Consider the following 12,064-nt stretch of genomic DNA (forward strand, 5'->3'; position numbering starts at 1 on the left):
AGAAAAAGATACGACAGATTTTGGTGGAATTTGACAGTCCTTTCTATAGAAAATAGGTGTACTGTCATTAATCTTTTTCTGGAAAGCCATTAGTTGAAGTAAGGGGGGAAGAAAAGAACTTTCCATAGCATCAGTGGTAGCCCCCCACCCTCCCATTTTGGAAGATCATTTGAATGGAAAATTAAAGTAATGGAATTGGAGAAAGTAGAGAAACAAAGAGGTGCAATACTTTGACTTTCCATCCAATAAAAAAACAATAATAAGAAAGTTGACGCTTGTGGGTGGCACCTGTGGCTCAGTGGGTAGGGCGCTGGCCCCATATACCAAGGATGGCAGGTTCAAGCCCAGCCCTGGCTAAACTGCAACAAAAAACAGCTGGGCATTGTGGTGGATGCCTGTGGTCCCAGCTACTCAGGAGGCTTAGGCAAGAGAAACACCTAAGCCTAAGAGCTGTAGGTTGCTGTGAGCTGTGATGCCACAGCACTCTACTGAGGGTGACAAAGTAAAACTCTGTCTCTAAAAAACAAAAAAGAAAAGAAAGTTGGTGCTTGTAAATGAATGTTTATCATTGAGATTCCAGTAATGAATTACACACACACACACACACACACACACACCCCTTCTCCTTGAGACTCAGCCCTTCCGGGCACTTACGAAAATCATTTCCAAGCAGTAGTACTGTGTGTTGGCAAGACATTTATAAAACCTCACTATAGTCTAATGTGGCTGTAGGTGGTGCATACGGCTGTAAGTAGGGAACACTGAAATAATTTTGAAGATAACGTGTCTGTAATGTTTTCAGAGTTGGAGCTCTTTCAAGATTATTAGCAGAACTAGTGCAAATTTAAATAGAAGAAATTCAAACAAAATCCAGGGCAATTTTTTCTCAAAAGGCTAAAGTTTTTTCAGCTTAAGATTTCTAAGAACCTGAGTTTTAAAGAAATTAGTTGTCAATATTAAATACTTTGATTTGCTTCCTTTAGGGGTAGAATTAAAATTGGGATGTTACTCTACTTTTTCCCTGGGTTAATGTGTACAAGCTCTTGGGGTTTAAACAGCAGGGAAGGGAGTTACCTCGAACATAGAACTTAAAATATAGAAATTTGTCCTGCTGCCAACGGGGTAACTTACAGGTCTGGTCTGTGGTAATGACTTGTGCTAGCTGCTTAGGAAAATCCTTGTTAACCAAATAATTTGACCTATTCCATTTATATTTCATATAAATGGTTTCATACAACATGCACTCTTTGTGACTGGGTTCTTTCAGTTAGCCTGATGTTTTCAGGGTTTATCCATGTTGTAGCGTATGTTAGTACTCCATTCCTTCTTATGGCTGAATATTGTTCTATTGTGTAGATACACCACATTTTATTTATCTGTTCATCAGGTGATAGACTTTGGGTTGTTCCTGCTGTTTACCTCTTATGAATGATACCGCTATTCACATTGTGTGCAGGTTTTTATGTGAGTACATATCTTTAGTTCTTGGGTGTATACCTGGGAATAGAATGGCAGGATTACACAGCAACTCTGTGTTTAACTTTTGAAGACTACCACACTCTCTTCCAGAGTTGCAGCACCATTCCACATTCCCACCGGCAGTTTAGGAGGGTTCCGCGCTCTCTACATCCTTGCCAACGCTTATTACTTTCTGTCTTTTTTATTATATTCACTTCATGGGTATAAAGTGGTATCTTGTGATTTTTGTTTGCATTTCAAATCCTTTACCCATTTTTAATTAGGTTATTTGTCTTTTTATTGGATGTGTTATATATGTATATAATTATACATCTGATAATAAATCCTTTATTTGGTATATGATTTGCAAATTTTTTCTCCCCTACTAAAGGGTGTCTTTTTACTTCCTTGATGGCGTCCTTCCTTGATGGCGTCCTTACACCTTGATGGCATTTTTAACTTTGATAAAATCTAATTTATCTATTTTTTTTCCCTTTTATCAGTTGTGTTTTTGGTTTCATATATAAGAAACCATTGTCAAATCCAAGGTCATGGAGATTTACCTATGGTTTTTCCTATGTGTTTTCTAGTTTTACATTTAGGTCTGTGTTCTGTTGTGTATATGGTAGGAGGTAGGGATCCAATGTGTGGATATTCAGTTAGCCCCACATAATTTCTTAACTTTTTTTTTTTTAAAGGGCTAGAGTGGCATGGTGTAAGCCTAGCTCACAGCAACCTCAAACTCCTGAGTTCAACCAATCCTTCTGCCTCAGCCTCCCAGGTAGCTGCAATTACAAGCTGCAACTACTACACCTGGTTAATTTTTTCTATTTCTAGTAGAGACAGGATATCACTCTTGCTTAGGCTGGTCTTGAACTCCTGAGCTCAAGCAATCCTCCCCCATCCCCTGGCTTCCAAAGAGCTAGGACTACAGGCGTGAGCCACTGTGCCCAGTCTCACGCACCATTTCTTGATTGGCTGTTGCTTTTATTATGATCATCTTCATCACTAAACTCCAGTGGTGCAAACTCTTTTTTTGGTCACATTTCCCATTTACTGCCTTTTTACTCTTTTTGATCCATTTCTGTCTCTTGGAATCACATCATTTGGGGCATTCATTGTCCTGTCTGGAACACTTCATCCTGTCTAGTAAGCCAGGAGCTGGGGACACAATTTTACAACCTTTTCTGCTTCTCTCCCAGTTGGGATGTTGTCCAAGGAAATGGTGATCATTTCTGTCCAGAAGACATCTGGGGCATAACACATACAGGTCACCAGAACTGATCTCTTGGCATTATCCTTCCTGAAGATATAACTGCCCTCTGGCTTCCCGGTGTAGACCATTCCCAGCCAATGCCTGGCCTTGTTTTAAGTTAGGACATGACTTACCCCAGAAAGTGCAATGTTTGTATCTGTTGTGTGCTGCCTTTGGCTTTGCTAAGTTGCCTGTCTCTTTTGCAGGGAGGGTAATTAAAGTAGCAATTGCTCTTCTTGGCTATAACAATAATAGCCTTTCATATGCATACCTCTTCCAGATACATGCTTATTTAATTCATATGATGTCGTATATGGTCAGGACCAAATTTTGGCAAGTCCTTATTTATTACATACTTTGACAGAATTTGGGTTACCATCAGTATACAAAAGCTCCAGTGATACTGTATATGTTGTACTACTATTTCCAAACAAGTAATCACTGGTACCTCACGTTCATGTAATCTGGCCATCACTTTTTAAAAAGTGTTTAAAGTTTAACTCCTTTCTCTTGCATTTAAGGCAGGCATCCTCAAACTACAGCCCACAGGCCACATGCAGCCCGCCTAGGACATTTATCTGGCCTGCCAGGTGGTTTTGCCACCTGCTTTTTGCCTGTCCTGCTTAGCAGCCGACTTGTCCTGGGGCCTGCAGTCCGGACCTCCAACAGTCTGAGAAACAGTGAACTGGTCCCCTGTTTAAAAGTTTGAAGACCTCTGATTTAAGGTTTTAGAAAATCGTGTCTAGTTAAATCCCATCAGCTCAAAAATCTGTGTATGTTAGCCTTCACTTTGTAGTCAGTCAACGATTTGATCCTCTCTGAGAGTAAGAATATCCATTGGTATAAGCTGTTACTTTTGTCATTTATCTGCATCTCTTCCTTATGCTCCATTTGTGTGTAATCACTGAAATTTCTAACAATTTCCCATAGTTTATGAAGTGGTAGTTTTAATTTGGCCTAGAGTAGATTGTGTTCAGTCTCATTATAGAATTCATCACAGCGCCTTACAATAGCTACTTAATAAATATTGTTGAATGCATTAAGTACTCTTAAATTCTAAATAGCCTCACATCCATTTTATTAGTCGATCTCCCTAAATCTTTGTGAAGTTAAGTAGATGCAATCACACAGAGAAAACCAATTCATTCAGAAAAACAATTCAGTTCAGTTGAATAAGTACTTCCTATGACCCATTCATTCTCTCTACAATAGAATATAGTGGAACCTCCATAGTTGATCACCTCCCTACACTGATCACCTCCTTAAGTTGACCTAATTTTAATAGACTAGGCATGCATCACATGTACTCAATGGAAGTTGACCAGCTCCGTATGTTGACCTGTTTGTTACAGTCCCTCAGGTGGTCAAGTTACAGAGGCTTATCTTACTACCTTTTGTGAGCCCATAAAGTAATCAGTGAGATACATTTTTGACAGTTGTTAAATAAAAAAGAGTCATTTATAATTTCCCCTGTCACTCTGTCCCAGCCAGACACCACATTGTAAACATCATCATCTCTCAGCCCTACAGTGGAATCTGGTAAAGAAAAAAGCAAATTCACGGAGACCCCGAAAGGAGAGTGGCATGTTGTAGTTGCTAGAAAGGCTTCTCACCTTGAGTCAGTTATGGATCTCTGGGTCGCTGCGTCTGAGGACCAGACGTCTGACCTCTCTGTACCCATGTCCTCATCAGTGAAGTAATAATAAGCACTCTCCCTACCTGCCAGAAATGCCAAGGATCGAATGAAATATTGTTGGTAGCAGTGCTTTGTCATCTGTAAAGTATTGTATAAATATTTAAGTATTCCTTAAAATGTGCTGTTGTTGTCAAAGAGGTAAATATGGCCAAGTGGTCAGAATTTTTGATTACATTTTAGAACCTCCAACTAGTCTACATTAAGGAACCATAATCATAGGTACTCTTGAGATGAAATTTTAAAAACCTCCCTCCAGTTATGAAACCTGTACTATCTAGCTTAAGTCGCTTCTCTTCTCAGGATTCCGCGTGTAATGTTGAAAGTACTCCAGTTTGCCTTATTCCCGGCAGATCTACCTTGTGCCGCCAAAAGCAACTATAACTATTTACAGAATCCTGCAGAATTTCGTAAAATTCAAACGCATGTCAGGCTATCCTCTCTTCATATGACAGATTCTCAGGTCATTATCCAGCCAAGAATGTGCATGTCACAGTTGCCAGAACATCTTCCTGTGGCCCAAGGATGATTGTCCATCTCTCCACTTCTGTCCTGAAGCACGCCGGCTCCTCGGCTGCTGGGGGGGCAGAGTCCAGTGTGTGCCGTCTGCGGCCTGCTGCTGTCAGACCGCAGCATCTGGCCTCTCGGAATGTGGCTTCTATTGATCTTGCTCCTGCAAAGCCGGGGAACTATTTGTGGACTCGCACTCTCTGAAGGTTTCTGTAATTTAAAAAAAAAAAAAAGTTCTGGAGAATCCTCAGTCATATCATTTTCCTTGATAAGACTGGAAATTCATCCAGGTGCATAAAAGAATAGTAGCTTTTTATCTGATCTATTTTTCAAAATATATTTTACTAACGTAGCATGGCCTCTATGCTTTTCTGAAGAGTTGATAAGAAACAAGTTACTTTGAGAGTCCACAAATTTGTAAAAGCTGATTTTTTTTCCCCCTGCTGTCCTTGGATGAATTTGCTGTGAAATTTGCCTTGGTGCTGGTCTGTGTTAAGTAGATCTGAAAGGCAAAGGACGAAACACGATATCCTTTGGCCATTAGGTATTTTGGTATGTTTTTAATACTTGTATCTACTACTATTAGTTAATACTGCTGAATGGTGAGGAAGAGTTAGACGGAAATAATATGTGTTGACATATTCTGTCTCTTTCATGTAAACATCATAATTTTAATTTACTTTGGGATTGAAGGGCTAGACCAGAGGTCAGCAAACTGGGGTCTGTAGGATATAAAGTAGCAAAGTGCCTGTTTTTATGAATAAGCTTTTATTGGAGGACAGCCTTGCCTATCTGTTAATATTATCTTTGGCAGACTGCTGCTATGTGGTTGAGTATTTGCTACAGAGTTATGGTCTGCAGATCCTAAAATTTTCATTATTTAGTCCTTTACAGAAAAGCTTTGCCTCTCTTTGGCTATGTCATTAAGAATTCGTCTCATGAGTAAGAATAAGGCAAGGGGGAGAGTGATGTTCTAAATAGATTCAGCCTTGGGATATTCTCTAGAAGTGCTGTCAACCTCAGGCAAAAAAACACCCAGGTATTCTTTCTTAATACTATGGGGGAGCCGCAAAATATGCTTTCAATTAAGAGGACTTTTTCTTTTGTCACTTGAGTCAACCAAAAAATACAGTGTCCTGGTAACGCTCTCTACACAGACGTAATGTCTTCAATGTTCCCTCTCTCCCTCCCTCCCAATCACTGTAGAGAATTCTTTGCTGGGGGGAAGAGGAAAAAATGAAAAGATTGGTATAATGTTTATATACCATCTGTGGAAAAATTCAGTATGGCTATTTTTATTTTTAAAAATAACTGAGTATTACAATGAAGTCTAATGCCAGGACCTGAGATTTGAAAACTGTATATTTGACTGAGGGTCTCGCTTATTTGAGAGAACCAATGTGTCATGGAAATCCTACAGCAGTTGAGGAGCGACCTTTTCCTTTTGCTTCCCTCATCACGCAGCACAGCTGCATTGCAGGCTAGTCCACTCCTCCTCACTCACCCGCGGTCCCCTGATGTTGGTCTGTGGGTCCCTTCGGCCAGCTTGCCACTCTTGTCCACGCTGAGCTCCTTCTCACTGTCCCAGCCCAGCATGGGGCTGGCTTGTGCCTGCCCTTTGCTCTTCCCTGCCTCTCTGGAGCCATCCCAAAAAGCATCCCTGCAGAACACCGCATGTGGGGCTCTGGGGGCTCTGACCGAGTCCTGTCATGGTTAGAGCCTCTTCCATGCCTCTGAGGGCCACTTCTGAGGATGCCAGTGTTGCCCAAGAGATGTAACCACTTCCTCACTCCCACCCCCACGATCTTTCTGTTCCTTTATCCCAGGGATATGTCTTATCCTGTAGAATTATTGTATTTCCCAGATAAGAGACTAAATACAAATTCCTCATAGATAAGGAGCCATTTCTTCTATATCCGTCTGTTTATCACACTTCACTGTGAGCCTGCTGTGCATCAGGCACAGTGTGGGTGTTGGGGACATAGATATTGATTAGGTCACGTGCCCAGGAACATGAAGCACAAAAATACATACTAAATGGAAGATGAAATTTTAGAATCTCTCATGCAGTTCAGCACAGTTGTGACTGAGACTTCATAGCCCACATGTGTTTTTCCTGTATGACAGGGAATAGGCCTAGTCAAAGAAGACAAAGATGACAGGGGCTTAGTAGCTTCCAGTGGCAGGAGCATCCTAGCCACTGGCTTGTTTTTATCAGGATTTATAGAAACAGAATTATGCCATTGTTTGATAAGTTCACACTTTATCCACAGCAGATCATAAAATGAAACAGACAAATTTGAAATGTCAATGAATTGGAAATACAGCAGCTAAATGTATATGAGGAAAATCATAAAACAAGTATACTAGAAATGCAGATTGTTGAACAGCCACCTGATCAGGGCTGGAGGGGTGCATGCTGTGTGGTGGCTCCTGAGTGAGATCCAGAGAGAGGCTCCAGGGCAGCGTAGGAAGGGGACAACTGTCCCAAAAAGGGAAAAACAGAAATGTTTTTTAAAAGAGCCTCTTTCCGTCTTCCATGTGAGAACCCCAGGTAGTGTCTTGGTGTAGTTTTATTCCTGCATGAGTCGTCCCCGGCCACCGTTGAGGACTCCTCATCGGGCTTCCTTGGTGTCAGGTGTCCAACCTCCAGTTTATAACAAACTCCTCATCTCTCAGCACAACTTTCAACAACCCAGTGTAACTGGCTTCTTGTTTGAATGGACAGGATATAAACTCCCATCTAATTTTCCCAGCCCACTATGCCTTAGACCACTTTGTGTTCTGTGCAGTGCCAACTCACGCCTTAAATAGACTTGTTGCACAATAAATATTTAATTTGATTTGTTAGTGATTAATCCATTGTGTCGTGATCTTTGAGTTATCCATTCAGTAGTTATGCAGAAGTGCAGAACACCACACTCATTAAAATATCTATTAAAACGTGTTCCCAAAGGCCGTGAAAAACACATTCAAAGAAATGCTTCTGAATATGTATAAGAAGGACTGGCCTGAAACCTTTCCAAATGTTTTTCAATCCCAAAAGATAAATAAGTATCGTTTTAATTACTTAACATTTTTAGACTGTCTTAATTGAAATGTAAATATAGCAAAATGCAGCTAATGAAATGGGATGGTCTGTTAACTACAACTTCACTGCCCAGAGCTATATACTAATCAAGTAAAGAAATATTTGGGATTATTTCCCAAAATAACCTCCAGGGTGGGCCTGAGTCAATTCTGTTCCAAACTGGTCTCCTCCCCGCTGCATGTGTTGTGCTATGCAGCTGTTGTTGGGGTCAAAGCTGTTGACCTGAAGCAGCAGGATATGATGAACCATCTAATACAATAAAATATTTTTCAATAACTTTATGATTATGCCTTGACTAATAATAAATGAACAAAACAGGAAAATTATTTCTAGTTATCGCTAAATTATCTAGAGTATTTACACTAATCAGGATTTTAATCCACCAAATTTTCCTTGTTTTCATCCCATGAAAATATGAGGGTGTTTTTCTCTCTGCTAGTGAAGGGCCAACACCAAGATAGAGCAATGAATATTTTAAGTTGATGTTCAAGTTATCATTTGAACATGTCCTATTCGGTTAATTCAGGAGGTATGTGAAACACTAAGCTGTTTTTCTTTGTACACAAGCCCCTCAAGTTACCTCCCCTTTCAGGACACTCCATTATGTTCAGAACACAATTTGCCAAGTCAGCACTTTATTGGGGGGAGGGGGGGTCAGAACTCTTTCCTGTACATTAAGTCTACAGTTTCTTCCAGAAGTAAGTTAAATGTTTCACAAAGTAGGTTAAAGCTGCCGTGAAGAGGTGTGGAAGGAACAGGGCCTGAACGCCTCTCCCAGGAATGCATCATTCATGAGACTTGACTCTCTTCCCCATCCTCCTAACCTTAGAATTGCATTCATTTCAAACTGTGTCTCCCCAACCCCATTTAAAAATTTAATTAGATGTTTAAGTCCTCTACTCTCAGTGGAAATCAAGGAGCATTTTCCTAAAGTGCTGTGGTCCTGGTCTGGTTCATAGTCATTCATTTCCTCGTCACCTTTCTCCACTCAGACTGAGTTCCAAAAGGCTGGGACTGCGTCTCACCCTCCCTTTCTGGGGCCAGTGCCTGTGCACTCCCTGGTGCTGACTTACCCTGTAGTAGGTCTCGGATTGATTCTCTATCTCAATTTGGAATCAGCTTCATAAAGAGGCTCTCCTCAGGCAGGTAAATAGAGCATAACTCTTCGTACTTTTCTCTCCCCTAATCAAGGAGAAATATTCTGAGTAAGCATTTCCAGTAATGCTTTTTGAACTCCTCTCTTCACATGACCCCACATACCCTACCTAGTCCCCATTCTATTGTTTTCTTACCCACGTGCTGTCTCTTACAGATGTTGTCTCAGTTGAATTCCTTCAGGCCTAGTTATGGGGACTGGTCTTTAGGTGTCCCACAGCAGACATACTGACTTATGCCTGTCCTTTTATTTAGTTTTTTTAACTTGACCTCTATCCATCCTTCAAAGGTTTTGAGGAAGATGATGAAAAAATTATCTTATTCTGAAATAACTGTGTACACAAATAGGATCATTATTTTTATCTTTGGGCCTGTTTTTTTACATAAAGAGGTAAAATAAAATGGTGCTTTGTTGTGTGTGTATGTGTATATGTGTATAATAACACACAGGTACAGATATATCAGACACCTACGTATATATAAATAAAAATCACACAGTGAAACTATTTTGCTTACTCTTATCAATATCAGATAAATATAAGTATTTATCAGCTGTTTTCATGAGTTCATAGGGCTTCTTTTTGGTGATTAAAACATGGTAAGACCATCGATTGCTTTCTGTTACAGAAGAAGTAAGAGAAATAAAATGGAATAATATATTTGCCATATAAATAAGGGCAAATATAATGATTAATGATTTGGGGTTTTTCAGAAAAAAAAAATAATGCCTTTGCATTTACATGAAAACCCAACAGTTTCATTAAAATTACATTTTGTTGGCACTTTTCTTGCCTACAGAGTGTTGGTGCTATAATTGGCCCTGAAAACTCTCATGTCATCATTTAAAACTAGAAACCGGATATGTTTCCCTGGACCAGTACCTGGAGAACCTTGTAAAATAGCCAAGTAGATTTCCAATCCCCTGAGAACAGCCTCACGCAAAGTGTTTTCCCTTAGCAGAGAGGAAGGAGGGTTAATTTTCCTCCTTTAAATTAACACTCTGTCCCTGTTCTGATATGGGATGACAACTTGCTATTACTGTTTCTACGTGTGAGAACTTAGTGGCAGTAAAAATGCTGCACTTCCCTATCAGAGAAGAGGGAGAAAACTTTGACAGTAAGTTGTATCAGTTACTAGAATGGTCATTTAACCAAATGAATAGCTTATAGTAGAACAGTCTGTACAATTATTTTGTCTCTGATAAAAGCAGTTCAGCTGCAGCGCAGGAGGGAGGCTAAGTACATTTCTAGGTAATTTTTCAAGACAGAGGAAAGCCTGATGACGAAAATGGCTTACAAGTTAAAGGAATCGTGGTGATGGTGGGTAAAGGGGTGGTAAGGCTAATAAGGGTCCCTCTCCCTCCTGAGAGTCTGGATTGAAACAAACATGTGTGATAGTAATCTTTTCTTGTGCCTGATGTAGTTCATCTTCAGGCAAGTTTTTCAGTTCTTCTCCTTAAACCAATCAGAAAAAAAAAAAAAATCAGAGTGACAAAACTTTGTTGATATTTTAACCAATGTTCAGAAAAAGAGAAAGGTCTGCAGTATCAAGTAATGCAGGGGAGATCAAGGCAAAGAAAATCACCAGTTATTATAAAATTGTGCCTGTGTCTTCATCAGTGCAGTGGGAAAACTGGAGTTAAGATCAGATAGTTTCCAGCTCTAAAGTTTCTCAACTTTGTGATTTGGCAGTCACCCATGGGTTGGTGACCTTCCAGTAAAAAAAAAAAAATTGTATAGAGTGGAGGAGGGTTTAGGTGGTGAGCGAGAAGAGATAGAGGACATAGAGGACCTTTTAAAAAGTTTGCAGTGTAGAGAAGGAAAGAAGTAAGATGATCATTAGTTGGGAGATGCCTGGGAAAAACATGCCTCAGCTCAAGCACTGGGGCAGACTCTGGGGGCCCTGCTGCTGGAGGCTCTCAGCTCCCTGTGCTCTTCACAGCTGATTGCTAATCTCTGTCTTGCAGGCAGGTGTGAGTAGCACACATCCTTGGTATAATTGACACCACTGTAAATAGGAAGCTAACATTGAACCATTCAAATGAACAAATCCATCAGGAACCAAAGGTCCGTGCACATCAGCGTGGCAGTATTTGGCCATCTATCAGTAGTCAACAGGGTTAATCAGATTGGATTTGGGGATCATCCGTTGTTTTGCTTTCTTATAAATTTCATTTTAATGTAAAGAACAGTGATGATAAAGGATTCATTCTATATCAAATACTGGTTTGAAAAAAAGAAAGTTGCTTAGCAAGGGAAGAAAAACAGAAGAAGCAAGTAGGTTTATATTTAGTGCTCTATCTGTATGCATCTGGAGCATACTTTGGGAATAATTTTAAAAGGACCAAACCATTCATGCCTCCTGCTACTAAATGAATGTGGGAGTCAACCGCTATTTCCACAATGCAAGACATTTATGGTTGATTAAATAAAAAATACTCCCACTTACACATAATGACTGTCCTGGCAAGTGATGCTGTAGAATTTCAGCTGCTTAAGCGCAAGATAGAAAAATCTTTTAAAAATAAAAATAAGAATTATTTTTAAGTTAAAATATTCTTAAATTATTTCTAAGTTAAAATATTAGTCCAACCATAGATCACAGCATTTTAAACACATGGATTGTTCTCAGACCATTTCCTTACTGAGATGTGTTCTCTAAGTTGACAAGACTGGTCTTTTTGTGTCACCCTCCCTCATTTGACCCCTGTAGCCCTTTGGTTATTTAGTTAGCCAGTGTAGTTAGCTCCGTTCCAGGCTCATTTACAGCTGTTTATGCTGATGAAACTTCATGCATCTAATAGTTTTACCAGACTTCTTCCACAACCCCTCCATCCCACTCCCCCAGTAAAAGGTGTGTCATCAACTCATCAATTGAGATCATGGTAGATTTAGGTCCATGC

At 40.0% G+C, this 12,064-nt stretch overlaps 1 protein-coding gene across 1 annotated transcript in view; it reads left to right on the forward strand.

Moving 5' to 3' along the window:
• CERS6 (ceramide synthase 6) overlaps positions 1-12,064 on the forward strand; it is a 302,263-nt gene that overhangs the window by 267,402 nt on the left and 22,797 nt on the right. The window lies entirely within an intron of this gene.

The sequence above is a fragment of the Otolemur garnettii genome, unplaced genomic scaffold, assembly GCF_000181295.1.
Source record: "Otolemur garnettii isolate 467f Iridium unplaced genomic scaffold, OtoGar3 scaffold00090, whole genome shotgun sequence".
Lineage (NCBI taxonomy): Eukaryota > Metazoa > Chordata > Mammalia > Primates > Galagidae > Otolemur > Otolemur garnettii.